The sequence below is a fragment of the Pseudophryne corroboree genome, chromosome 11 (assembly GCF_028390025.1).
Source record: "Pseudophryne corroboree isolate aPseCor3 chromosome 11, aPseCor3.hap2, whole genome shotgun sequence".
In the NCBI taxonomy this organism is placed as follows: domain Eukaryota; kingdom Metazoa; phylum Chordata; class Amphibia; order Anura; family Myobatrachidae; genus Pseudophryne; species Pseudophryne corroboree.
In genome coordinates, this window is record NC_086454.1 from 70,094,281 (window position 1) to 70,108,355 (window position 14,075).

A 14,075-nucleotide genomic window follows, 5' to 3' on the forward strand; every position below is an offset into this window, starting at 1 on the left:
ATTTAATTCAACACCCTCATAACGACAGGGTGAGGTTGGCACTGATCTGATGAGCAGTCAGGGTAGATACGGTGCACATGTTCTATGATGAAAGGAGGGGTGCAATTAAGCTCCGAAGGAAGCCATTGTGATACTAAGTCCATTAGGTCATTTTGTTTCATGGATTCCAGGATACCTATCAAGTGGATGTTGTTATGGAGGTTCAGGTTCTCTAAATCTTCAAAATTGTCCTGCTTGGCAGCAATAGCGGACTCCTGTGTGCGGATCAGAGATTGTGCTTCAGACAGCTTATCCTCTGCATTAGAAATGCGTTGATCCACCACTGTGAAGCAGCAGCCATGTTCCTTAAGCTCCGTCATCACCAAGTCTATGGATTCCTTTAATCCCGACAATTTCTTATCCAGCAAAGGTGAGAGGAGCTCAGAGATCTCTTATGTTTTGGCCACAGCAGTGTGCTGTACCTGGCAGGGTCTAGATGCCATCCAAAATACTGACAGCAGATGGAGATGCAGGAGAGCTAGTGGTGGAAGTAGCAGCAGGCTTGTCTTTATTTATAGCAGTCTGTCCACCTCTGGCCCCATGTTGCTGCTTAGCCATAAATTTCTCCATGTTAATTTAAACATGCATGGGATAATTTAAACATGCATGGGATTGACATAAGGCTATCCTTAGAAAGAAATAAGTATCAAATAAGTTTTGAAGTACAAATATGGTAAAAAAAAGCAGAGGCAGACTAGATGGGCCAAGTGGTTCTTACCTGCTGTCACATTCTATGTTTCTATGTTAACCTAGCAGTGAAGCAGAGGCTCACTTGGAGGAGAGCAGAGGTCCCTGTCGACCTCAAGAGGTAGGATGCAAGAGGGGTGGGTGGTGGAGGAAGGGAGAAACAGTGGGAGCATGTCTGGCCAAATTCCCAAATGGCAGCCGCCTTTAGCACCAATCTGATGCGTGGCTGGATTCCAGCAGAGAAAGGGTGCAGGGAAACAGGGCAGATGCCACGCCTGTCTCCCCTTATTCTGGGGGACCTGTTGATGATGGTTAAGGACCTTGTCCCCATTTTCAACCACAATGATGTGCTCAGGGAGCTCTCTAAAAGTGTGGCCAGTCCATTCGGCCTGCCCACCGGAAGTCTAATTAAATATTTTTGTAAATTTGAGGAATACCTTTAAAAAAGAAAACCATTCACGTTTTAAAGCATAAGTTCATTTCAGTAATCATCTGCTGTGTTGTGTCCTCATCTGCATGCAAAACCAAAAATAATTTAATACACAGTAACAAATATCTTTTTCCACCTGTAATGTATGTTAATGCTTATGATATTTGCTAGTTTTAAGTAAAAGCACATAGCTATAAGAGTGGATTCATTTTTCATTTATTAGATTGTTCTGTTGCCCTTTCCTTGTCTTGATTTATGGTATTATTTGAGTGGACTGCTACTCCTGTCCTGGCATTATCAACACGATAGATGGGTTTTTGAAGGAGACACCAAGACATGTGCCCCCCTGTCATTTAGGATATTTTTTTATTTTATTTATAGTGTACTAAGTGCTACAACAAGTCTGACACCAGGATGATGCTACTGGCTGTCAATTAGCCTTTCATCCCTCCCCTGGGCAGCTATGAATGAGCAGCCCAGCTCTGCCTCCTACATTCTACTTCGCAGGCTATGCTTGATCCTAAATTGGTTCAATGAGCACATGTGACACATTGTAGTGAAAAGGAGCCCAGCAGCTGCCACACGGAAGACATCATGACAGCTTTCAACCAGGGAGGTAGACGCTCATTAGGGGATGACACAGACCATACACACAGCCAGCAGCCACCCAGCTGATGGTCAAAACTAGAAAACTGCAGTCTGGACTCCCAGCAAGGCCAATCACCATGAAGACATCATTGCCATGGTCCGGATGCCCAGCAAGCCGAGTCACAAGACAATCAAGACAGTTGTGATAGGCCTTAGACAGAAGTTGATGGCCCAGCTTTCATCAGAAAAGCAGACTGAGATTGAGGTGAGGAGCTGAGTTGTGCTGTATGCGGAAAGAGGGCCCAGGATGGGGAAGAGAGGACTGTCACTCTGGTGTTAGTGCCTGGGAAGAGGAGCCTGGCTGTGGCTGCTGAGGGAAGGTTGAGTAATAAGGAGGAGAAGGTTGGCAGGAGCCAGGGAGTAGGTGAGGAGGCTGGCATGAGGGGAGAGAAGGGGGCTGGTATGAAGGGATGAAGGGACTGGGTGTTTGGAAGCACTGAGTGTTATTGTGTGATGTTTTATTCAAAATATATATAACAACAGAAATCAAGTTAAATCTTTTTAAAATACGTATGTACTTTATTTTTTATTTATATCATTAAAAGAGGGGTATTCACATGTATGTTTTAAAACAATTGCTGGGCAAATGATTATGCTGGTTTATATGGCAATGCATGAAATATGAATAGGTAACTAAATAAAAACTGGTTTATACATTTCACATTCTAATCATATCGATACTATTTTGTACTGCACTTGTATCACTGTATATTGATAAAAAAAAATTGGTAGTATAATAGTAACACTGTATTTAGTTTGTTACCACCGATATATAGTATTTTAAAATGCTTTGTATTCATAGTGGTTCCATCAAAAGGATTTAGGCAGGTAGCCAGCAGTATATGGTCAAATGCAGGTAATAAATAAAGTCATGGATGGTCACGGATAACAGTTTAAGTAGTGAGCTGTGCAGGGTAGATCTAACGTGTTTCACTCCTATTGGGAATAACTCAGAGTTAAATTGTGCAGCTCACGTCTGGGTTTAAATTGCCCGGTTTGTACAGGTGGTGCTTTGTCATTGGTTGACTGAATCACCTGCCTCTTCTGGGTTCTAAAGGGTTTATTATTTGTTTGGGTGTAATAGTTGTTGTAGGGGTTGTTAAGTATAATGCAGATCAATTCCAAACCAAATATATTTTGAAAGGAAAAGATGCTGACAGGAGGAGGAAGAGGAAGCTCAATGCTGCAGGCATAAGGGGAGTGATGAGGCCGGGCCATCTTTTTGTATGGCTCAATGGGCAGTTGCCCAAGGGCCCCATTAGTATAAGGTCCCTAGGCTGATAGCTGAGAGACCACTTTTTCCAGGGGTACCAGATTTTAAAATCGACCCTGGGGAACTGGAGATATGCAACTTTAAAGCAGCCGTCCCCATCCGAGACTGTTAATTGCTTTTTTGCAACCAGTTATCTTGAGTTCTGCCTGACTTACAGTTTTCCTGAGGGTATACTCCAAAAACGGGGACTCTCCCCTTTTGGTGGACACTGGCAGCTTGTCTCTATTATACACAAAACCAAAGATATCATCCTTAAAGCAGCTGGTCCCTGCTCCAACTCCACACGCATGGTATGCAGTTTTATATTTTCGTCAGTGGATTGCTCTGGCTCCTGAACTCTGATCCTTAAGTTCCACATATCTACTGAAAGGTGGCACTGTCTTGTTCTTTATTCCATTCAAAGCTAAGAAATTGATTTCCAGGAAATGGAGATATCTGCAGTCAAGCAAGCTGCCCTCCCATTGGAAATTGCTGAATATAAAGCCCACTCCACTATTCAGCCTTTCCCTGCATGATAAACACCCCCTACCACGCTGGAAGTCATGTATTGGGGCCCCTTTATTCAGCCCAATGCCTCCCTTATACAGTTTAATGTTCTTCCTCCTGCCCCATCTCCCACCATTTGTGCAGTAAAGGCGTAATAAGCAGAAATTACTGCTCCAGGTCCTACATGCTGATCGGAAGATAGAACACCCCCTACTGCCAACGGAACATCAAAGCTGCCACTGATAGCACCCCCTACCTCTACTGCTGGAGGATGGGTAGGGGCCCCAGTGCATTTCTTTGCCCACGGGCATACACTGCTGTTAAGACTGCCCTGTGATGAGGCTGATTTCAGGTGAGGAGGCTGGCATGAGGGGAATGGGAGAATAGGCTGAGGCTGGTATAAGGAAAAGACTTTACATAACACTGGTAGTCTCACAAGCATGCATGAACCAGAGCCGTTACTACGTGTGTGCCAGGTGTGCCTGGCACACAGTGCAGTCACCCTGAGGGTGCAATTGGCCGCATTCCAAGTCAGCGGCTTGTAAAGAGTCAAATTGACTCATTACAACCTGCCTGTGTGTGCTGGAGGACGGAGGAGGAGAGGATGAGGAGCAGATCCTGGGCAGCTGAGAAGGAAGAGGAAGGAGGGGGAGGAGGGAGCTGCAGCAGCGCTATGTAATAGCCAGCCAATGCGGAAGGAGAAAGACAGCTGCAGCAGTGCAGCTACCAATTACACTGTGCTGCTGCGGCACCAGAGTCCACCACCCTCCTCCTCATTCTTCCCTGCCTCCAGAGCTGCCAGCACCGAGGAGCCTGACTGCCTGAGCCAGCGGAGAGATGGTAAGTATCAACTAATTTGTCTGTCTGTCCATCTATCTATCCTGCCGTAATGTGTAAAAAGGGGATGCTGGCTGCCGTAATGTGGAAAAAGGGGGATGCTGGCTGCCGTAATGTGTAAAAAGGGGGACACTGGCTGCTGTAATGTGTAAAAAGGGGGATGCTAGCTGCCGTAATGTGTAAAAAGGGGAATGCTGTCTGCCATAAGTGTAAAAAGAGGGATGCTGTCTGCCGTAATGTGTAAAAAGGGGGGACGCTGTCTGTCATAATGTGTAAAAAGGGGGACGCTGGATGCTGTAATGTCTAAAAGGGGGAATGCTGGCTGCCGTAATGTGTAAAAAGGGGGACGCTGTCTGCCGTAATGTGTAAAAAGGAGGACGCTGTCTGCCGTAATGTGTAAAAAGGGTGATTGGCTGCCGTAATGTGTAAAAAGGGGACACTGTCTGCCGTAATGTGTAATGAGGGGACGCTGTCTGCCGTAATGTGTAAAAGGGGCTCTAACTGGTGTAGTGACGTTACTGTTCGGAGTAATTTGAATAATGGAGACTACTGTGAACCGTAATATGAATTGGTATTATTTTGTGGCCACACCCCTTCCCCATGAAGCCACACCCCTATTTTACATAAGGGGCGGTGCCAATGCCATTTCTTGCACACAGTGCTAAAATGTCAAGTTACGGCACTGGCATGAACACATGGGTGTACTATATAATGTACTATGCAAGGACATAATATTGTAAATTACTGAATTGCTAGACTTGTAGATAATTAAACTGAGGTTGGGAATCGATCAATGTGTAATTAAAATTTATTTAGGTGGTTGTTTAAATTTCATATGAAAAAGACTGCAACTTTTTTCGTAATTTGTGCCATTGCCATAATGTTTTATGTTGCTAATATTAATGTATTTACATACATTTGGACATGTTACAATTTGACAAGAAATTGTGTTTTGATTCCTATGTATAGATGCTGACTTGTTCAAATGTTGTTGCTATTTTTGTTTATTTTTATTTTCAATTGTTTGTCCCGCTGACAGAGTATTGTAAGTGCATGCTTATGTTTAAATTCCAAACTCACAAACTGGATTCTTTAAAACACGTGTTTAGTCTCCACCAGATCCATGCCTATGTCAGTCTGCCAGGCATTTTTTCTTTCACTCTCTGTTTAAAATCAAACCACCCTTTAATAATAACAAAATTATGATAATAAAAATACAGTACGTCAATTTATGACAACCTTTTTCAAGCTTGTTTGTGTGCTAAAATGAGACATATTTTATCAGGGCTGTTTCTAGCCAATTTGGCTCCCAGTGCGAGATTTAAAAATGCGCCCCCCCATGACATAAAAAAAATGTGCCCCCCCCACACACACACAGCTAGATAAAAAAAAATTGCGTGCGCACCCGGCAAGGGGGACGTGGCCTCATCTAAATGGGTGTGGCCTCATTTAAATGGGCATGGCCTCGTCTGAAAAGACTACCTCCCAATCCAGTTTTTGACCCTGCTCCAACAGATCACGACCACCACAGGAAAAAAAAATTCTACCATATTAAGCCCCACACAGTAATGCCCCCTGCACCATATTATGCACACACTGCAATGCCCTTGATACATGAAATCCCCACACTACGGCAGGCAAGAGTCCCCATTTCACACATTACGGCAGGTGTCCCCATTTTACACATTGAGAGAGATAGAGAATACTTACAGAGGCGATTACCGCTCTTCGGCCTGCCTCACCAGTCGCTCCTCGCGCCAGCCTTTGCCTCTTCCTAACTTGGATCCTCCTCTGTACTCCGCTCGGGGAGGGGGGAGTTTCGCGGAGTGACGGGGCTGCGTCGTGACGTAACGACGCAACTGCGTCATTCCGTGAAACTCCACCCCCCGAGCGGGTTACTCGAGGAGAAATAGGAGGGGGAAGCAGGGAGCCACAGTTAGTGAGCGGCGGGCGCCCAGTGCGGTTGCACTGCTCGCCTGCCCCAAGAAACGGCCCTGTATTTTATATATGTAACCAAATAACAAATGTGTTAAGGGATTATTTGTATTGATGGTTAACAAAGGAATTTGGCTGAAATACAAAAATAATTAGCTTTTCCAATTTTTATTTTTTTATTTTTATTTTTTCATTTTGTTTTACTGAAAGACAAATTGTTGATATAGTACAAAGAAGGCATGGCACTCTAAAGTAGAGAAAAAACACTGATGTATTCATTAGGCTTTTAGCATCAAAGGTAATATAGTGTTACCATATTGGTTTTGATGCTCTAAGCCTAAAAAACACATTGGTGTTCTTCTCTACTTTGGCTTGAAGTGACTTCTTCTATACCAGTTGTTTTCAACTCCAGTCTTGGAACAAGTCATGTTTTCTGGATAACTTCACTCATGCACAGGTAAAGTTCTACTTATGTGTACATAAAAAGCACTTAGTTCACATCCATTACTATGCTATTGTAAGAGCAATGGCACCCATAGCACGTGCATGCTACAGTACACCACCTTCTGTCCATTTGAGCAGTCACCCTTGGTGGTGTCACATATCACACTGTTTTAGCTATGGTTCTATATGTAGTTGTCTCGGTTTAATTTTACTAAGCATTTGAAGTAACTTATAACTATTCAACTTCAATTTTTGTATTTATATACTAGCCTATCTTAATAAATGACCCTACTCTTTACCCGCTGCAATTCCCCTCACTCACCACCACTACCTGACATCATACCTCACTAACTGTAAATACTCTCTCACTATCACTCCCCTCTACACTACTCCTATACATCAATATACTACTTCTGCACCCATAATCCTCTTGCACACCAATATACTCCCGCTAAACACCAACATACTCTTCCTACCCTCCAAAATGTCCCCCAGCTCACCAATATGCACCCCAAGCTCAACAACATGCCACTATACAACAAAATGCACTCCTGCACACTAACACACACATCCCCTGCACAGCAAGTTAGTTCCCACATTACAATTTTTTCCTATCTTACTTCTTGTAGTGCTGTCTGCGGCACAGGACCTAGATCAGCAGCAGCCTCCATGCAGTGTGACTGAAGCAGTCCCATGACACATCAGCAGGGAGTAATATGATGTTGATGGGGAGTGACTAGGATAAATTCTATTCCACAGTGGGATTTTTTTTTTAAATGCACCCCAGACAGCACAACCTACCAGCCCTGGCACCCAGAGCATGGAATCCCACACTACACCCCTTGCTATCATTCATTAGTTAGCCCATATCTTTTGGGATGGTTTTTACACATCTAATTACTAGAGATGAGCGGGTCCAGTTCTCAGAGAACCGAACCCTACCGGACTTCACATCACAAGCCCGGATCCGAGTCCAGCTCTGGTTTTCCCGCCTGACTCTGAAACCAGAATGAGGCAAAACGTCATCATCCCGCTTTCGGATTCTTGCGGGGTTTGGATTCCATATAAACAGCGGCGCATCACCACCATTTTCACTCCGACATTGGAGAGTGTAGAGAGAGGATGTGTCTTCGTCCTCGGTGTCCTCAGTGTCCTCAGTGTCCGTGTCTTGTGCTGCATCTGTCCAGTCACAGTGGTTGTGTCCTCTGCTGCCATATGTCCAGTGCTGCTGTATAAGTACAGTCCAGTGGTGCTGTGTTGTGCTGCATCAGTCCAGTGGTGATGTCTTGTGCTGCATCAGTGCAGTCATAGTGGTGGTGTCCTCTGCTGCCGTATGTCCAGTTCTGCTGTATAAGTCCAGTCCAGTGGTGCTGTGTTGTGCTGCATCAGTCCAGTGGTGGTGTGTTGTGCTGCATCAGTCCAGTCACAGTGGTGGTGGTTTCCTCTGCTGCCATATGTCCAGTGTTGCTGTATAAGTCCAGTTCATTGCAGTGGTGCTGTGTTGTCCTGCATCAGTCCAGTGGTGGTGTCCCTGTGCTGAGTATATGTCCAGTGGTACTGCCGTATATGTCCAGTGATACTGCCGTATATGTCCAGTGATACTGCCGTATATGTCCATTGATACTGCTATATATGTCCAGCGGAACTGCCGTATAAATCCAATGATCCTGCAAATAAGTCCAGTGATCCTGCCATATAATTACAGTGGTACTGGTGTATATGTCCAGTCCAGTGATACTGCTGTATATGTCCAGTGATACTGCCATATATGTCCATTGATACTGCCGTATATGTTCAGCGGTACTGCCGTATATGTCCTGTGGTACTGCCGTACAAATCCAGTGATCCTGCCGTATAATTCCATATAAGTCCATATATTTCCGTATACGTCCAGTAGAGTGGTGCTGCCATATAAGTTCAGTGGTGCTGTCCTGTGCTGTATATTATTTACTCCAAATAAAGGAGTTATTAATATTTAATCCAAATAATTTTCGCAGGGTTTGCCCTGTGCGGTGTAGAGGTACACTCTCCTGTACTGCATATTATTATATAACTCCAGAAAAATAATGGAGAAGAAAAATTTGGAGGATAAAATAGGGAAAGATCAAGAAACACTTCCTCCTACTGCTGAAGCTGCTGCCACTAGTCATGACATAGATGATGAAACCCCATCAACGTCGTCTGCCAAGGCCGATGCCCAATATGATAGTAGAGGGCATGTAAAATCCAAAAAGCCAAAGTTCAGTAAAAAGACTCAAAAAAAAGAAATGTAAATGGTCTGAGGAGAAATGTAAACTTGCCAATATGCCATTTACGACACGGAGTGGCAAGGAACGGCTAAGGCCATGGCCTATGTTCATGAATAGTGGCTCAGCTTTACATGACGATGGAAGACCTCATCCTCCCACTAGAAAAATGATGAGTTAAGCTGGAAAAAGCACAGCAAAGAACTGTGTGTTCTAAGATGGTATCACAAATCCCCAAGGAGAGTCCAAGTGTGTCGGCTGTTGCGATGCCTGACCTTCCCAACACTGGACGGGAAGAGGTGGCTCCTTCCACCATTTGCACACCCTCTGCAAGTGCTGGAAGGAGCACCCACATTCCAGTTTCTGATATTCAAATTGAAGATGTCACTGTTGAAGTACACCAGGATGAGGATATGGGTGTTGCTGGCGCTGAGGAGGAAGTTGACGATGAGGATTCTGATGGTGATGTGGTTTGTTTAAATCAGGCACCGGGGGAGACACTGTTGTCCGTGGGATGAAGAAGCCCATTGTGATGCCTGGGCAAAATACCAAAAAAGCCACCTCTTTGGTGTGGAATTATTTATCCACAAATCCGGACGACAGGTGTCAAGGCATATGTTGCCTCTGTCAATCTGTAATAAGTAGGGGTAAGGATGTTAACCACCTAGGAACATCCTCCCTTATATGTCACCTGCTGCGCATTCAACAGAAGTCAGTGTCAAGTTGTGAAACTTTGGGTAAGAGCGTAAGCAGTCCACTGACACTTAAATCCCTTCTTCCTCTTGTACCCAAGCTCCTGCAAGCCACATCACTAACTCCCTCAATGTCAACCTCCTCCTCAGTCAGGAATGTCAGTAGTCCTGCAGGCTATGTCACTGGCAAGACTGAGGAGTCCTCTCCTAACCTGGATCCTTGAGTGGTATGCCTGCTGTTGTTGTTGCTGCTGCTGTTGTTGCTGCTGCTGTTGCTGCTGCTGTTGTTGCTGCTGGGAGTCAATCGTCATCCCAGAGGGAAAGTTGGAAGACCACTTGTACTACTTCAACTAAGCAATTGACTGTCCAACAGTCCTTTGTCAGGAAGATGAAATATGACAGCATGCATCCTTTTGCAAAGCGGATAACTGAGGCCTTGACAGCTATGTTGGTGTTAGACGTGCATCCGGTATCCACCATTAGTTCAGTGGGACTTAGAGAATTGTTTGAGGTACTGTGTCCCCGGTATCAAATCCCATCTAGGTTCCACTTCACTAGGCAGGCGATACCGAGAATGTACAGAGACGTCAGAAAAAGTGTCCTCAGTGTCCTACAAACTGCAGTTGTACCCACTATACACTTAACCACGGACATGTGGACAAGTGGAACAGGGCAGACTAAGGACTATATGACTGTGACAGCCCACTGGGTAGATGTATGGCCTCCCGCAGCAACAACAGCAGCAGCACCAGTAGCAGCATCTCGCAAACACCAACTCTTTCCTAGGCAGGCTATGCTATGTATCACTGGTTTCCGTAAGAGGGACAACGCTGACAACCTCTTACGGAAACTGAGGGACATCATTGCACAATGGCTTACCCCAATTAGACTCTCCTGGGGATTTGTGATATCGGACAACGCCACCAATATTGTGCATGCCTTACATCTGGGCAAATTCCAGCACGTCCCATGTTTTGCACATACAATTCATTTGGTGGTGCAGAATTTTTTGAAAAATGACAGGGGCGTGCAGGAGATGCTGTCGGTGGCCCGAAAAATTGCGGGCCACTTTCAGCATTCAGCCACTGCGTGCTGAAGACTGGAACGCCATCAAACACTCCTTAACCTGCCCTGCCATCACCTGAAGCAAGAGGTGGTAACGAGGTGGAATTCAACACTCTATATGCTTCAGAGGATGGAGGAGCAGCAAAAGTCCATTCAAGCCTATACATCCACCTATGATATATGCAAAGGAGGGGAAATGCACCTGACTCAATCACAGTGGAGAATGATTTCCGTCTTGTGCAAGGTTCTCCAACCCTTCGAACTTGCCACACGTAAAGTCAGTTCAGATAGTGCCAGCTTAAGTCAGGTCATTCCCCTCATTAGGCTTTTGAAATTGAAGGAGGAGCTAAGATGGAGCGATTCCGCAAAGTATGTGGGACTTGTGGATGGAGCCCTTCATTCGCTTTACCAGGATTAAAGAGTGGTAAATCTGTTGAAATCAGAGCACTACATTTTTGCCACCGTGCTCAATCCTAGGTTTAAAGCATATGTTGTATCTCTCTTTCTGGCAGACACAAGTCTGCAGAGGTTCAAAGACCTGCTGGTGAGAAAATTGTCAACTCAAGCGGAACGTGACCCATCAACAGCTCCTCCTTCATTTTCTCCCACAAATGGGGCTGCAAGGGAAAGGATAAGATTTCCTAGCGCACCCGCTGGTGGTGATGCAGGGCAGTCAGGAGTGAGTGCTGACATCTGGGCCTCATTCCGAGTTGTTGGCTCGCTAGCTACTTTTAACAGAAATGCAAACGCAAAGCCACCGCCCTCTGGGAGTGTACCTTAGCATAGCAGAATTGCTAACGAAAGATTAGCAATTCTGCTATTAAGTATTTCCTTGCAGTTTCTGAGTAGCTCCAGACCTACTCCTAGATTGCGATCACCTCAGTCCATTTTGTTCCTGGTTTGACATCACAAACACACCCAGCGTCCGGCCAGCCACTCCTGCATTTTTACCTGGCACGCCTGCGTTTTTTAGCACACTCCCTGAAAACGGCCAGTTTCCGCCCAGAAACACCCACTTCCGGTCAATCACACTACGATCAGCAGAGTGATTGAAAAGCTTTGTTCGCCCATGAGTAAAATAGCATAGTTTTGTGTAAAATTGCTTAGCACGTGCGCCCAGCTGTGCATATGCATGCGCAGAACTGCCGGATTTTAGCCAATTAGCAATTTTGCTAAAAATAGCAGCGAGCGAACAACTCGGAATGACCACCCTGGTCCGGACTGAAGGACCTGCCAATGATTACTGACATATCTACTGTCACTGCATATGATTCTGTCACCATTGAAAGAATGGTGGATGATTATATGAGTGACAGCATCCAAGTAGGCATGTCAGATATGTCAGGCATGTACATATACTGGCAGGAAAAAGAGGTAATTTGAATGCCCTTGCACAAACTTGCTTTATTTTACCTAAGTTGCACCCCCTCCAGAGTGTACTCCGAAAGAGTGTTCAGTGCAGCCGGTAACCTTGTCAGTGATCGGCGTAGGAGGTTACTCCCACAAAATGTGGAGAAGATGATGTTCATCAAAATGAATTATAAATACCTCCGGAAAGACGTTGACCAGCAATTGCCCCCAGAAAGTACACAGGGACCTGTGATGGTGGATTCCAGTGGGGATCAATTAATACTCTGTGAGGAGGAGGATGTACACACTGAAAGGGGAGAGGAATTGGAGGATAAGGTCATCTTGCCTCTGTAGAGCCAGTTTGTGCAAGGAGAGATTGATTCCTTCTTTTTTCATGGGGGCTCAAACAAACCACTCATTACAGCCACAGTCGTGTGGCAGACTCTGTCACTGAAATGATTTGTTTGGTAAAGTGTGCAAGTCCTGTTTATACAACATAAGGGTGGGTGGGAGGGCTCAAGGACAATTCCATCTTGCACCTCTTTTTCTTCTTTGCATCATGTGCTGTTTGGGGACTAGTTTTTTTAAGTGCCATCCTGTCTGCCACTGCAGTGCCACTCCTAGGTGTGCCAGGTGTTTGTGCTGCACACTTCTGTCGCTTAGCTTAGTAATAAAGCTACCTCATTGCACCTCTTTTACTTCTTTGCATCATGTGCTATTTGGGGACTAGTTTTTTCAAGTGCCATCCTATCTGCAACTGCAGTGCCACTCCTAGATGGTCCAGGTGTTTGTGCCGCACACTTATGTCACTTAGCTTAGTCATATAGCTACCTCATTGCACCTCTTTTTCTTCTTTGCATCATGTGCTGTTTTGGGACTAGTTTTTTTAAGTGCCATCCTGTCTGCAACTGCAGTGCCACTCCTAGAAGGGCCATGTATTTGTGCCACACACTTGTGTTGCTGTTATGCACACCAGTGCCTGCAGGAATGTACTGGTGTCTGAACTGTTATGCACACCAGTGCCTGCAGGAATGTACTGGTGTCTGAACTGTTATGCACACCAGTGCCTGCAGGAATGTACTGGTGTCTGAACAGATAGGGATGCAAAACAAATGAACTCACAGACAGACTGGGGAATATGACATTACGTACACAGAAGGTGATAGGGTAACAAAATAAACACAAAGTGAACAGAGAAGCCCAGAGACTAAGAAACTGGGTGTCTCCCTAGTATTAAGAATGCTCATCTGGAAAAAGCAAGATGTTGTGTTTTAATACGTAGAGAACCCGAAATGCTGTTGCTAAGGGCAACAGCAAAACCCTAAAGTGTTACCAACGGGTGTGGCAGTAAACTCCTTGGTCAGAGATGGAATGATAGACACAAGGAGAGTCTCCACAATCCTAATCCTCACTTGCAGTGCACAGGTTCAGCTTACTGCCACTAAACTGACACCTGAACACCTTGCACAGTGAGACAGGATTTAGGCAGGCAAGTCTGAGAATACAGCCGCAAACTTGCTAAGTTCATAGAGTAGCAAAAGAACCCCAGCAAGTTAAACGACTGACTCCAGTCTTACTGCTAGGTCTGGATTGGCAGAGTGTAGTACCAAATCCCAAGGCCTATATGCAGTAAGCAACAACAAATACAAAGCTACACAGTACTGGCTAACTTTCAGGAACTAACTAACCAACAAAGATTCAGCAGCATCTGCTTAACCTGAGAAGAGGCCTTATATAGCAGGTGCTGTCCACGCCCCACTCAGACCTCACAGACTGTGAGCACAAAAACCAGCACCGGATCCCCTGCCGTGCACAGAGCCTGTAACCACTGCACAGCAAAAGACCCGAACCGGAGTATCAGCTGTGCTCAGGTTACTCCGCTAGCACTTGTCTCCCGGTTGCCATGACGATGTGGCAGCACAGGGCAGAAGACCCTAACAGTT